At 39.4% G+C, this 12,913-nt stretch overlaps 1 protein-coding gene and 1 pseudogene across 4 annotated transcripts in view; both read left to right on the plus strand.

Annotated features, from left to right (window-relative positions):
- The window catches only part of KIF6 (kinesin family member 6), a 448,516-nt gene that overhangs the window by 19,712 nt on the left and 415,891 nt on the right, over positions 1-12,913 (plus strand). The gene's annotated exons all lie outside the window — the stretch shown is intronic.
- LOC119539366 lies at positions 10,441-11,442 on the plus strand (annotated as a pseudogene).

Raw genomic sequence — 12,913 nt, forward strand, 5'->3', positions numbered from 1 at the left:
TGTGTCCCTGTGTGTAAGATGAGTCTCTTGTATGCAACATATTGATGGTTCATTTTTTTGGATCCATTCTGAGAATCTGTATCTTTTAATTGGGGAGTTTAATCCATTTACATTCAATGTTATAACCGTGAAGGCGTTTCTTGAATCAGCCGTCTTCCTTTGGTTTATGTTTGTCATATGTATTTTTCCCCTCTCTCTATTAATATCCTTTATTGTACCCATACCAAATCTCTTTAGTACTGAACCTTTCTCCAAGTCTCTCTGTCCTTTCTTTGTTTGTCTGTCTGTAGGGCTCCCTTTAGTATCTCCAGTAGGGCAGGTCTCTTGTTAGCAAATGCTCTCAGCATTTGTTTGTCTGTGAAAAATTTAAGCTCTCCCTCAAATTTGAAGGAGAGCTTTGCTGGATAAAGTATCCTTGGTTGGAAATTTTTCTCACTCAGAATTTTTAAATATATCGTGCCACTGCCTTCTCGCCTCCATGGTGGCTGCTGAGTAGTCACTACTTAGTCTGGTGCTGTTTCCTTTGTATGTGGTGAATTGCTTTTTCTCTTGCTGCTTTCAGAACTTGCTCCTTCTCTTCTGTGTTTGACAGTGTGATCAGAATATATCTCGGAGTGGGTTTATTTGGATTTATTCTATTTGGAGTTCGCTGAGCATTTATGATTTGTGTATTTATGTTGTTTAGAAGATTTGGGAAGTTTTCCCCAACAATTTCTTTGAATACTCTTCCTAGACCTATTCCCTTTTCTTCCCCTTCTGGAACACCAATGAGATATATTCAGACGTTTTATATCATCTATCATATCCCTGAGGTCCGTTTCAATTTTTTCAATTTTTTCCCCATTCTTTCTTTTATGATTTCATTTTCCATTCTGTTATCTTCCAGGTCACTGATTCATTCTTCAACTTCCTCTAGTCTTGTACTATGAGTGTCCAAAATCTTTTTAATTTGGTCAACAGTTTGTTTAATTTCCATAAGATCATCTATTTGTTTATTTAGCTTGCAATGTCTTCTTTATGCTCTTCTAGGGTCTTCTTGATATCCTTTGTATCCCGTACTGTGGTCTCATTGTTCATCTTTAGTTCTTTGAGTATCTGCTCTAGGTGCTGTGTCTCTTCTGATCTTTCGATTTGGGTGCTTGGGCTTGGGTTATCCATATCGTCTGTTCTTTTCATATGCTGTATAATTTTCTGTTGTTTTTGGCCTCTTGGCATTTGCTTAACTTTTTAGGGTTCTTTTAGGATTTGTAGACCAATTGAAGTCCTTATCTCTAATTTAGCAGATCTACAGCTTCGTGGAGTACACTTTCTCTAACTAACAAGCAAGTGGCGTCCACGAGCCACCTGTTCTCCACAAGCCAGTTCTCCCCTGCTAAGCCTTTTTGGTGAGTGAGGGAGTGAGTCTTGTGGGGTCCAATTGGTGTACCAAGCTTGCGTGTGTAGTTGGTGTTGCCCGCCCTGTATATGGGGCGTGTTTCTGGGCTGTCAGAGAGGGGGGGTTGGCTCTAACAATCAAATCTCCCTGGTGATCCTGGAGTTTTAAAGCTGCTGCAATAGTCTAATCCTTCAGTTCAGTCCTGCCACAGTTTGTCTCTGCCACTGACCCACAAGTCCTTGGTAATGGCGTATGGCTCCTGAGACTTGCGAGTGGGTCCCTCTTCCAGGCCGTGCACCCCCTGGTCCTCTGTTGAGGGATCACTGTGCTATGTCACAGGTGAGTGCCATCCCCCCAGGGCGGTTCTGGGCTGCTGGGCTGTGTAGGGAGGCTCCGAGTCTGCTGAAATGGTGGCTGAATGGTGCTTTGTTAATTCACACTGCTCCTCCTTCCCAACTCTGGGACAACCAGCTGAGGGTGCAGGGAAGGCTAATGTCCATGCCCAGTTTTGTGGTGTGTGCGTGTTATTTTAAGCACTTCCGTCATACTGGGTTGTCTGGGGCAGCTCTGGGCTATGGGGCTGGTGACGGGCAGGAGTGTTTCCTGTCCACCAGGATGATGGCTGTGAGCGGACACCCCCCTTTTCTTGGGAAGTTGTGGTGTTTAGTGAATTTTCTGAGCCACTGGGTTATTGCCTTTTGTCTCAGAGCTCTCTTAGTTCTGCTCTTGTCTTGATCTGCCCAAATTGCAAGTCTTTGAGGCTTTCTGTATTGGGCTTCTTAGAGTAATTGTTTTAGAAACAGAAAAAAAAAGAGAGTTAAAAAAAAAAAAAAAAAAAAGCCCTCCTCGCAGATCTAATGGGTTATTGAAATGCTAAGAGACATAGCAATTAGGATCATTAGGGAAAGATCCAGGGGTCAGAGAGATCAGTTTTTCTTCAGGATTTGCATATGAGCCTCAGGGCCTGAGCTCTGCCCTTCCCCTTTCTATGTTCACCAGAACTCCAAAAAGCCTCCGCTTTTATTTTGGAGTTTTTCTTGCTGTTTTTGCTATGCCTGTCTCCCCTCTGCTGGGCTGGCTGCTCTCAGATTCTCTGGTGTCTGGTCTCAGTCTATCTATGGTTGGAGTTTGGATGAGTAGAATGAGTTTCTGGTAAGAGCTGCCACTGCAGTTCTCCCTTCTCCTTCCCAGCGCTGACGGCCCCTCCTTCCACGGGACCGAGCCTGGCAGGGAGGGGCGTGAATCCCCTGGCTGCAAAAACTTACAGATTTCGCTGATGTCAGCAGTTCGACATGTTCATGAGTGTTGTATGAAGTATGCCCAAAGTCAGATTGCTCTGTGGTGTCCAGTCCACGCAGTTCCTGGCTTTCTACCTAGTTTCCTGGAGGAGTAACTAAAACATATAGCTCACCAATCTGCCATCTTGCCCCGCCTCTCTTTTAATTCTGTTTTTAATGAAAGCAGTCCATTCTTGATTATGGATGTGATCTCCTTTTTTATCCCTCAGAAGATAACTATTATCCTCTTTTGAAATATTAGGGGGGGTTTCTATACGCTTTTTCTTTAGGTGCATGCTCTTCCACTGTTGTGTTTGGTGCCTCGCTTTCCTGGTGCACATTTTCTCAGATATTTGGTGATGTTTGATGGTGGCTCATCTCTGTGATTTGAGAGGGATGATTTACCTGTTTGAGGGTGCCATTTCTGTTCACCGTGGTCCACCCTAGTGTTTGGGAGGAAAGGATGGCACATGTTCTGTGCAGGTATGCCCTAGTTGTGTCTGCTGTGTAAGAGTCTTCTTTCTTCCTAGGTGTTGCTTACCACTAAGGGCTCTATTCAGTATCCAAGACCCTACCCTGCAGAAATGTATGCCATCTCAGTGAATAGACACATGGAGCAGATTCATGTTTTCCTGTGTTTCATCTCAGAAGGAGAAGATTTTTAAACAAATTAATTTACTGAATTAAGTACCCAGAGGTGGATTACTATTTTCATTGACTTTAAATATGTCATATAAAATATGTTCACATTATACAAACATGAATTGTGTGACTTTGGATTGTGGTGAAACCAAATATTAATAAAGTATCATTTATACATAATATTTGAAATAATATTTATCCCTATAAATTGAAAACCAGTTTTTAAAGAATTACATAATTTGACAGGCCTGGTGAATGGAAACTGTACTACTTTAGATGCTAAACAGAAATACTTGCTATTCCTGTTGAAGATTAGCCTTCAGGAACACATTCATAACATAAAGTCCAGTCAATCTAAGCAGGCCCTTTAAAGCTGTTCTACTAGGTTAACCCATGGTGGCTTAATTCTAGTTACTGTATATAATTAAAGCTAATTAAAATTAATCACATTTCTTTTCAATATTCTATAACTCAGGAACCTCATGAATTTAGACTTCGCCTTTCCCAGTTAGTCCAAATCAGTGATATATACTGCATGATTGTTCAAAATAGTGGTAAGAAGTTAAAAAAACTTTAATTTTCTATCATTGAAATTAAAGCAAAAGAATCTCTGAGGTTATTTATTACTTTTCTATCAACAAATACATTATCATGCTGCCTCTTCTGAACTCTAGTTTTTCTGAAATACATGCTATGTTTATTATTAACATGTAGAAAATACCTTTTATAATATTAATTTTGTTCATTGAATTTTTGATCAACTTTTTATAATAAAATTTAGGTAAGTCCACAAATATGAGTGCTATTGCAGTATATTTAAAAAGTATGCTGTTTTAACTATACTTCATCTGATGTTATGCTTCTAACCTCAAGTACATGGATCTCTGGAATATGTGGTGGTATATCAGAAAATAACTTAAGCCACAGATTAATAAACATGTTATATTTTCCTGGAATGCCAATTTTACTTAAGATTTAGGGAGAAAACTTTAAAGTTTTTATACTTTTATGAGATTTTATCACATGCATCTGCAAATCTGACAAAGTCTTATTTTTTCAGTACAGAAAATCTTGTGTTTTACATAAATGCTGGAGTTGTAAGAAATTTATTTTGTGTGCAGTGAGTGATTTGGGAAAAATTTGGAAATTTGGTGGAACATGATGGTTTGATCAGTGCAGTGGCATCAAAATAAAAAGGTGCAGACTGCAGTGAGGATGGGTAATGCCAATGACACAAACCCTCATAGCTGGTACTGGAAAGCCAAGTCATGTGTACTGCAACAAGTCCACTCAGGTTGGTTTTTGACAAGCTGATTAGTCACCTTCTGTACCATTGTTTTTTAACCTTTGATTCCACCAGAGATGAACAATATCAAGTGCAGCTACCTTTCCATTTATATGAAAAAGGGAATGAAGAGAAAAAGAAAGCTACCAGGCTACAATCCCAGACTCAGAGAAGGATGTTTTAGAAGACCTAGGTACCTGTAGTCTGTCTGGGTAGAAGGCCAGAGTTTGGTGAAGAGGATTTTCCCATGGGAGGGGCAGTATTCTTCTCCCAATGGGATCTAGGCAAAGTTCCAGTAGGGTCTTTGTGTGGCAGAAGCCACCTGGGTCAAGAGCAGTGCAAAGTAGAGATGCCATGGGGCTCTCACCTCTGGCTCTTTAAGGACCAGACACTGCTGATGGTGCTGTGGGTTGCAGAGCTCACCCAGTCACCTTAGCTCAAGCAGAGAGGCAATCCTGCAACTTCAAAATAAGGAAGCCAGAATGGGGGGAGAAGGAGGGCCATAAAAGGATATTTAAAAATAAACATTATTAGTCAGTTATTCATCTCTTTGTGTTCATGCTTCTACCTTGTCTAGCTCAAAAAAACTGGTATCAAATGTAATAACCTAATTCTAGCCCTGGCTTTGCAACTAACTCAGCAGGAGGCTTTGGGTCAGATACTTCATCTCTGAATCAGTTACGCATCTGAAAAAGGGGACTGCTCAATAATACCAAGTTTGCAAGGTTGTTTTGAAGATGAAATGAAATAATGCATATGAATATACTTCATGAACTTCAATGTAAGGGATGAAAAATTAGAAATATTTATTCTTTCTGCCACTTTAAAAATATGTCTACCCCTTCTTGGTTCTAGAACAAGATGGGGTAGACATATTTCTCTCTCTTCCTTTCATTAAGCACAGCTAAAAACCTTGGACACCACCAGAAAAGAGGCCTCCCCTGTCCTGCCATGATATCAGTGGAGGCCACATGGGGATTAGTAGTAAGGCTCCCCTCCCTCTCCCAGCCAGGGAGGTGTCAGTGGAGGCCTAGACAGGAGCCTCAAATCTCATCTCCACCCAGCAGGAACAAGGCCCCTCAATGGGTGTCAAGGGAGGCTGAGCGGGGAACAGGACCTTCACTCCCATCTGGGAGTAGTAAAGCAGTGCTCTCCTTCCCCCACGGCATGGTGTCAGAGGAGTCTGCTGAAACAGAAGATTTAAATAAGATCTAGTGTCTCATAACATAATACCTAAAATATCCAGGAGATGATATAAACTTGTGCATCATATCAAGAACCAGGAAAATCTTAGCTTGCACAAGAAGAGACCATCACTAGATACCAACACCTAGATAACAAAGATTTTGGAATTATTTTACAAGGATTTTAAAGGAGCCACTATAAAAATGCTCCATTGTGTAATTACAAGCATGCTTGAAACAAATAAAAAGATATAAAGTCTCAACAAAGAAATAGAAGATTTAAAGGAGAACAAAATGGAAATTTTAGAACTGAAAAGAACGGCAACTAAAATTAAGAATTTGATGGATGGGCTCAAAAGCAGAATGGGGAGGACAGAGGGAAGAATACTAATCTGAAGATAGAACAATAGAAATTACCCAGTCTGAAGAACAGAGAGGAAATAGACTGAAAATAAAAATAAAATAAAATAAAATACACAGAACCTCAGGGACCTGTGACTCTATAACAAGGGAGATAGCATTTGTGTCATCAGAGTCCTGGAAGGAGAAGGGAAAGGAGATAGGGCTGAAAAAAATTCTAAGAAATAATGGCTGAAAATTTCCAAAATTTGGCAAAAGACATAAAACTGCAGATTCAAGAAGATGAGTGACCCCAAAGAGGATAAATTCAAAGAAATTTATGCCAAGATACATTATAATCAAACTTCCAAAAACTTAAGACAAAGAAAAAAAATCTTTAAAGCAGCAAAAAAAAAAAACAAAAAAAAAAACAAAAAACAAACAACAACAAAAAAAACCCGAACACCTCACCTTTAAGGGAAAAATGATTTGAATGACAGCTGATTTCTCATCAGAAACCGTAGAGGCTAGAAGGAAGTAGCAGCACATTTTTCAAGTGTTGAAAGAAAAGATCTGTCAAGCCAGAATTCTGTATCAAGTACAATTATCCTTCAGGAATGGAGGGAAAAGAAAGACATTTTCAGATGAAGGAAAACTAAGAAAATTTGTCACCAGCAGACCTACCATAAAAGAATGTCTAAACAGTGTTCTCGAAAAGAACAGAAATGGAAAAAGAAGGAATTTTGGAATATCAGAAAGGAAGAAAGAAGAACAGAAAGAGTAAAAATATGGATTGATGCAATAGACTTTCCTTCTCTTGAGTTCCTAAATTATGTTTGACGATTGAAGCAAAAAATATAACATTTTCTGATGTGACTTTCAGTAAATGTAGGGGAAGTTTTTGAGACAATTATAAACAAGAAAGGGTAAAGGGACTTTAAAGGAGGTGAGATTTCTACACTTGACCTGGCAAAATGATAACACCAGTAGATCTGTCTGTGTTCTGTATCTGGAATAGTTCTGTATCTGGATTGTAGGGGTGAGTAGAGAATTCTACATGTGATAAAATGGCATAGAACTGTACACACACATTGTACCAACGTGAGTTTCCTGGTTTTGATAATATACTATGATTATACAAGATGTAATCATTGGGGGAACATGGATAAAGGGTACACAGGACCTCTCTGTACTCTCTGCAATTATTTCAAATATTTTGAATTAATTATTTTAAATTAGAAGTTAAAAAAATCCCAGATATGAACATTTTGGTCTTATTTGTTCTGTGGCTATTTGTTCTGTGACATTCTTCTATTTAATAAAGTAATCTAAATTACTCTTCCATGGGACTAAATAAAGCTAATCCCATGTGACATTCACAAAACATGACTGCCAGTAAATGCTTGCTTATTTATTTATTTATTTATTTATTTATTTATTTATTTATTTATTTTCTAAATTGGCTTTCAACCAGAAAACACTTGTTGCCACTGAATTATACAAACACCCATTGGCTCCCACAGGTCCCTTCAGGTTCCAGCCACAATAGCACTTGACCAGATGCTTTGTTTATAAACATGTACCTGTGCTTAGCTCCATTTCCTGCTACACTGAATTTCCCAATGTTACATATGTGGCTTTTGTGATTTTACTGTAATTCTTAAATTTAAACTTTTAAATGTAATACTTTTTAACATATTTTCAACTGAGAACATGGCTTTTTGGTTAAAAACAGGAACACTAGCATATCAGCTTAAAAGCATGAAATGATCTTACAATGTGATTTACAGTATGATTAGAAAGAGAAATCAGAAACTATTTGTATATAAGTTAGGTAGTTAACTGATCATGATTCTTTTTCAGGAATTTAAACATTTTTCTAAAGAAATAATTGTGGAAAGCTGTATAACAATGTAGTTAACACTGTGGACTTTGGAAACACACTGACATGATTCACATCCTAACTTTAATACTTATTAGCTATGTGGCCTTGGACAAGTTACTTAATATCTTTGTGTCTCAGTTTTTTTTTTTTTTTAATCTGCAATGGGGAAAAGGATACAGTAATAATTACCTTCTTGTGTTGTCACGATGATCAAATGAACTGTATGTGAAAAACACTTAAAACATTTCCAACACATAGTACATACTCAGTAAGGATTAGCTTTAGTCCATTTTGGCTCCCCATCAACATTTTATAGAAAAGGATTTTTCATTCCAATTCAGGATTTTATGTAGTTCTGGATGTGTTTTTTTTATGGAATTTTTCCCCTAACTGTTTTTAGATTTGATTTCTCTTGAGGCAGAAGTATGCAATTTTATCACATCTTTGTTTCAGAACTTGAGTATGCATTCTTGGATGATCTGAAGATATTTCTAATTAGTATTATTTACCGTAATATCCCCCTCAAAGAATGACGTACAAAGAAAGAAAATAGAAGCCTTCTGGAAAATCCTTCCTACACAAATCTGTAGTGAATGATTACAACTGGAATTTTTTTACTGTGAATATACTTATTTGAATTTATCATTGACTGTGGTGGAAAGCATAACCATACTCTAAATATATTCTGTACATTGTTGGGGAAAGTATACCAGTAAATTTTTCTGCTTTACCACTTAACAAATCTAAATATCTTCCTCATTTGAAAGTTCCTATACATGGAACAGAACTCTTCTAGCAGAATGTCGGTCATTCTTGCTAAATAACATGATCAACTTTCCTTATTGTTACTTAATAATACTAAGAATACATTTCATTTTATGTAGAACTTTTTCCATTCCATAGCACTTTTACATATATTATCTCACCTAAGTTTTACAAGAGAGGGCATTAATCCCATTTGGGATGTGCAAACTGGGACTCAGCATTTAATTGACTTCTGCAGGGTCACACAGTAATTAGGTTGTGGAGCTGACACTAGAACTGCACCTTCTTTTCATAGTCCTTTGATCCTTCAATTGCTGTATTCCACTGCTTCATTTATGTATTTCATTCAATTTCGCTGAAGTCATCCTTGCTAAATTCACCAATGACATTCATATCACTAAATTAGTGGACATTTTTCAGTCTTCATACTATTTGCCTTTTCAGCAGCATTTGACTGTTAACTTTCCTCCTGGCCAAAATAAATGGCAGAATTGAGGTGTTTGTTTTGCCTTGCTCAGTGGAGGTGGGAAGGAGGCAACTTCACTTTTACTTCGCATCTCCTGGATTTTGTCCTCCTGTGCTCCAGATATCCATGCTCTCATTGTGGTCCTTCAGCTATCCTATCTCTCTCCCATCCTCTATCAATTTTTCATGTGCTCCACACTGTGTTTCTTTCTTTTGTCCATCAGTGTCTTCATTCAGTATAGCTATCTCAGAGGAAGATAATCTAATTTGATTTTATTTGATTTGATTAGATAGAGCTTTGTGCATCATCAGTCAGCTAACATTTGAGTGCTAGCTATTATCAGGCACTACAAAGAAGTTGGAGGAATTCATGTTATATAAAAAAAGATACCTGATTACCAAATCAGGCCAAGGCTGTTGGAATTTCAACCACAATGGTACTCTGCACTGAAAGATATTAAGCTGTGTGAAAAGACATTTTGGGCAAGGGCCTAATTATGTCATTACCATGCCTACCATCCTACTGACTCTGATAAAGAAACACTGGTCCTTACACTGTCTGATGTTAACTCTCTGGCCTGAGTGATGAGACAGGAACTGCTGGTGTTAAGAAAGCAAAGTTTGTGAGTAAATTATTACAAAATGAAAGCATATATGTGGGCATTGAAATAAAGCACTAAGGGAGATGTTAGGATTCTGGAAATAGTTTAGAATTTCCAGTTTTGAAAAATGTTGCAATGTTGCAAGGCAAATAACTACAGGCTTTGAAATAGGAAATAAATTTAAAGATCATTGCATTCAATGGAAAGGACACTATTTTCACATGATGCTTCAGATGAACCAATTATTAACGAAGAAGACAATTTTACAATTAATGTTTTTCCTTATAATTTTAGATACAGCAATTGAATGCATGTTTTGAATTTGTACAATCATAAAGGCACTTTTAGTTTCTTGAACAACCTCCAATGGCAGGGGAACACTAAAATGCATTGTATACGTTTACATTTAAAATTAAATTCATCACTCTCAACCAAGATGGTGGTATAAGATGCTCCAGGGTGCCATTTCCCAACAGAATCTTTGAACAACTGGCAAAAACTGGGAGAGCCAACTTCTTTGGAACTCTGGAAAACAATTAAGAGGTTTCAGCTCTCTGCTCCTGCCTGCTTACCAGATAGCCGCATCTTTGCATGCAGTGCCAGCTGCATCTCTGACACATGATGGTGAAGGTCGGAATAAACGGATTTGGCTATATTGGGTGCCTGGTCACTAGGGCTGCTGTAAACTCCAGCAGAGTGCAGGTTGTGGCCATCAATGCCCCCTTCATTGTCCTCAACTACATGGTCTACATGTTCCAGTATGATCCCACCCATGGCAAGTTCAGAGGCACTGTCAAGGTTGAGAACAGGAAACTTGTCATCAATGGCAATCCAATTGCTATCTTCCAGGAACAAGATCCCACCAACATCAAATGGGGTGATGCTGGTGCTGAATATGTTGTGGAATCTACTGGTGTCTTCACAACCATGGAGAAGGCTAGGGCTCACTTGAAGGGTGGCACCAAAAGAGTCATCATCTCTGCCCCTTCAGCCAATGCCCGCATGTTTGTGATGGGCGTGAGCCACAAGAAGTATGACAACTCCCTCAAGATTGTCAGCAATGTTTCCTGCAACACCAACTGCCTGGCCCCCCTGGCCAAGGTCATCCATGACAACTTTGGCATTGTGGAGGGACTCATGACCACCATCCATGCCATCACTGCCACCCAGAAGACTGTGGATGGCCCCTCTGGGAATATGTGGTGTGATGGCCATGGGGCTTCTCAGAACATCATCCCTGCATCTACTGGTGCTGCCAAGGCCATGGGCAAGGTCATCCAAGAACTTAATGGGAAACTCACTGGCATGGCCTTCCATGTCCCACCCCCAATGTGCCTGTCGTGGATCTGACCCACCAACTGGAGAAAGCGGCCAAATATGATGACATCAAGAAGGTGGTGAAGCAAGCATCTGAGGGGTCCCTAAAGGGCATCCTGGGCTACACTGAGGACCAAGTTGTCTCCTGAGACTTTAGCAGTGACACATACTCTTCCAGTTTTGATCCTGGGGCTGGCACTGCCCTCAACGACCACTTTGTCAAGCTCATTTCCTGGTGTGACAGTGAGTTTGGCTACAGCAACCAGGGTGGTGGACCTTATGGTCTACATGGCCTCCAAGGACTAAGAGCCCTGGACCACCAGCCCCAGTGACAGCGTGAGAGGAAGACAAGCCATCAGCTGCTGGGAGTACTGGCCCCAAATTGATCCCCCAACACCCAGCATCAACCATCCTCCACAGCTTCCATCCCAGACCCCCTGAGGAATGGGAGGGGCCAAGAGCCCTACTTTGTCATGTACCATCAGTAAAGTACACCCAGCCAAAAACAAAAACAAAAAGAGGTTTCGGTAGTGGACACATGGCAAATCAAGAAAACACAGCTTTAAAAAAGCTATAGGAGAAGCTCTTGGCACCTTTGCTGGCCCTTTCCCCTCTCCCTACCCAGCTCAGTGGGCAGCCAGCCTGTGCTCCCACTGTGGGTCCTCAGCCCTGTTCCAGAAGGAGGAGAGTAACCCCTGTGCACATAAAGGGGTGTCTGTATGTTGGTGCCAGTCTATCAAGTGACAGCCTAAAAGACTGTAACAGGAAACTTATTTTGGCTTGTCATCTCAGATCTTGCCTTGCAAGTGGAAGCAGCTTGCAGACAACTAGATCAATGTAGGAAACAAGTCAAAGCAGCCTAGGGCAAAGGATTATCTGCTTTAAGTCATACAATAGAGCACCCAAGAAGGGGAGAAAGTCTATTTCATAGGAAATGGAGCAGATATTCAAATTCTTGTAAATGGAAGGAATTCCTAAGGCCAGGAGCAAACACAAGCCCAGGACAATAAACAGGCTCAGAAAAGATAGAGAGGCCCCTGCATGGCACATTTTCCTGGGGCTAATCTTTCTGATAGGAAGACTAAATTCTGAAAGATAGCATCAAACAACACAGAGCCAATTTGCAAAGACTAAGAAAGATGGGTTTTTTTGCTTTGGTTTGTTTGCTTTTGTTAACTCTTGGCACTCAAGGAAATATCTATTATATCATTATCTGGATAAAAACTTAAGGAACAGACAGGGATTAAATCCTAAAGTTAACAATTTAAATATTAAAATGTACAGTGTGCAAGTAAAGACTACAAGTAAAGGAAATAGAAATGATGCCCCATCCAAAGGAACAAGATAAAAATCCATATGCCTTGACCAAAGATTACCAGACTTTGGACATATCAGACAAATACTTTAAAAAAGAAAGGGATCCTCAGTATACTCAAGGAGATCATTGAAAACACAGAAAAAGAACTGAAGAATATCAGGAAAACACTGAATGAGCAATATGAGAATCTCAATAAAGAGACAGAAATTTTAAAAAGGGACCAAATGGGAAGACTGGAATTGAAGAGCACAATAAATGAAATGAAAAATTCCAGAGAGGGTTTCAACAGCACATTGGAGCTGGCAGAAGAAAGAATCAGTGAATTAAAAGGCAAGACACATGAAATGATTCAGTTTGAGGACTAGAAAGAAAAAAGAATGAAAAAAAAGTGAACAGACCCTAAGAGACTTGCGGGACATCATAAAGAATACCACTATAAGCATTACGGGAGTTCCAGAA

The sequence above is a fragment of the Choloepus didactylus genome, chromosome 7 (assembly GCF_015220235.1).
Source record: "Choloepus didactylus isolate mChoDid1 chromosome 7, mChoDid1.pri, whole genome shotgun sequence".
Lineage (NCBI taxonomy): Eukaryota > Metazoa > Chordata > Mammalia > Pilosa > Megalonychidae > Choloepus > Choloepus didactylus.